This window comes from Mus pahari, unplaced genomic scaffold, assembly GCF_900095145.1.
Source record: "Mus pahari unplaced genomic scaffold, PAHARI_EIJ_v1.1 scaffold_13997_1, whole genome shotgun sequence".
Lineage (NCBI taxonomy): Eukaryota > Metazoa > Chordata > Mammalia > Rodentia > Muridae > Mus > Mus pahari.
This window is the reverse complement of record NW_018392560.1, coordinates 7,475-10,214: the sequence shown is the minus strand read 5'-3', so window position 1 is coordinate 10,214 and position 2,740 is coordinate 7,475. Positions and strand designations below refer to the sequence as shown.

General features: G+C 37.3%; 1 pseudogene; it reads left to right on the top strand.

The window, feature by feature from the left end:
• Positions 1-1,776: 1,776 nt before the first annotated feature.
• LOC110315094 overlaps positions 1,777-2,740 on the top strand; it is a 5,338-nt pseudogene continuing 4,374 nt past the window's right edge.

Genomic DNA, 2,740 nt, shown 5'->3' with positions numbered 1-2,740 from the left:
CATTTGAAATGTAAATAAAGAAAACATCCAAAAATAAGAATGAAAACAGAAGTTAATGATTTCCCTGTTGTTACTCTGGAAACAGCAGCTGCAGGTGGTGCAGTTTTCTGTGCTGTGTGTCTCCCACTCTGGAAACACCAGGATTGGAGCTGGGGTGCAGGGTGGTGAGGGGATACAGCTTTCTAGGCTGTGGTGTCTTCTGCTCTCTTGTTTCTTCACTGTACTGCCCCACCCTCATCTCCCCTAATCACTGACTTTTCCATTCCTTGATATTAATGGATAATAAAGCCCTGTTGTAGAGCTCCAAAAGTCTGAATTTCCCTTCTTCTCTCTCTCTGTCAGCCTCTAATCCTCAGCCTGGCTGTGTTCCTCCAGGGTTGGATGCCCCTGTGAAGCTCATTGTTCCTCATCTACTTAGATGGCTTCCTTTNCCTTGTTGTAACTGCTTGGGTAATTTTCTGTGCCTATTCTTTTATTATCATNTTATACTGCCTGAGAAGCCAAAGAACTACATCCTATATGAAAATTCAATTAAAGTGACATGGAATGGAATTCCATTGTTCCAAATGGATATTTGTTATTGATAAAACTTTAAATTTATTAGATTTAATTTTTATGCAAGAGCCTTCACACATAAATATTTATTGTTTTGCCTTCATGAATCAATGTGTACCATATGCATGCTTGGTCCATGTGGAGGCCAGAAGAAGATATCAGCTCCTCTGAAACTGCAGTTAGGGATAGTTGTGAACATCCNTGTGGGTGCTGGGAATTAAACACAGACCCTCTGCAAAAGCAACAAGCATTCATAAATGTTGAGGCGTCTCTCCAGTGTCTTGTTGTTAGATAAGTATTAGAAAAATTTGCTGAATAGCAACAAAGTTAAATATCTATAGAAGATTTTAAGGCATAAATTCATATTGGAGTACTTGTCTTTAGTATGTTAAAATGTGCTTTATTATTGAAGAGAGAAAGAAGAAAATAGAAGTGTTCATTGGCAAATATAGAGGGAATTACAAAAATGTGGCATTGAACTACAATATTGATTTTAATGACTAGAGGATTGAAAGCATAATGCATCATGTTTCTGTTTGTATGTGAGAACCAATAAATATTCCTTAATATTGAAACTAAAATCTCAGATATAGTTATGCAATTGTAATTTTATAAGCATAATTCTTGTAATGCTTTACTATATTCCTGCTTTAAGTGCCTCAGTGTATTTTAGTAGTTTTAAAATGACAATTAATGTTCAGAAGAACATAGGTCAACGTAAGGAGATGAACCATAAGCACCCCCAAAGACTTCCAGTGAGTGGAGAAANCATGTTCAAAGGCACTGTTGTGTGTCTGCTGGTGAAGAATATTCTGACTAAAAGAATATTTTTATAAAAAAAAGATAACTGGCCATTTGTGAAAAAAATAGCATATGATAGATTATATACATATATATATATATATATATATATATATATATATATATATATATATGTGTGTGTGTGTGTATGTATTAAAAAAAAATCCAAAATTTTTTCCCAAGATTAATACTAAATTGTGACTATGATTCACTTGAGCAGTGTAAAATTTTAACATCTTTTGTGAATAATTGATGTGTACAGAAAACTGAGATACCTGCTGCTGCTTCAACAAAAAGCTGTAATCTCTCAATTAACCAAAGCCCCTACCCTGAAAAGCTCCACCCCAACTGCAATAGCCAGTGCCTCACAAAAGCTTTTCTTTTCCAAATTTAAAGTCTGTGGTTTCTGATAGATGAAAGGCGATTAAAGCAAGGAAGGACATATTGCCTAATGATACTCTGGGCTATCAGATCTTTGATTCCTGCTATACCATCTCCAAAGCAATAGAGTCATCTTTGGTGTTTTTGAGGGGGCAGGATGAATTCAAACCCAATGTTAGAAATAGCCCTGGATCAACTCTGGCAGCACTGGTTGATGCAGAGGGATTGTCCTTGTCAGTTGCTGCTTCACAAATTCCAGGCTTGTATTATATGCATCAAGTATGTCAGAATATTGTGCTGAGTACTTACATGTAAAGAAATAGAAATGGGGCAGGAGAGATGGCTAAGACATTAAGAATACTTGTTCATGCAGAGGACTTAGTTTCAATCCCCAGAGTTGATAGGGTCTGAAACTCCAGTTATGGGGATCTGAAAGCCCCTCTCCCATTTTTGTCTTTCATAGGCTTCCTTATTCATGCAGTGCCATGAACTTATTCAAACACACACACACACACACTTATAAAAGTGGTGGCACACACATTTAATCCCAGCACTCAGGAAGCAGAGGCACACAGATCTCTGACATAGTTAAAAGACTGCTCTAAAGAGCTAGTTCACAGACAACTAGGCTTATAAAAAGAAATCCTCCCTCAAAAAATAAACACAAACTGTTGAAAAATGACAGGCAGCAGAAGTTGAGATGAGCTATAAGATGGGTNGGGTGGTATGCTTCATGACACTGCATAAGCAAGCCTAGGATGGATGGGATGATGTTCTTAGTGACACTGTATATCCAAGATCCAGCCATGAGATCTGGGGCTTACATAGAGGTTATTTCACAATCCTTGATCCAGAGCACGAGGCTTGCACCAACTGAGTTGTGATGCAGTAATTATATACTTCTCAATAGTCCCCACGCTCCACAATACTAGTTTAACACTTGGTGGTTGATCAGTAGCTGAAACAAGCCATATATTTTGGTTTTTGTCTCTGTTGATGCTTA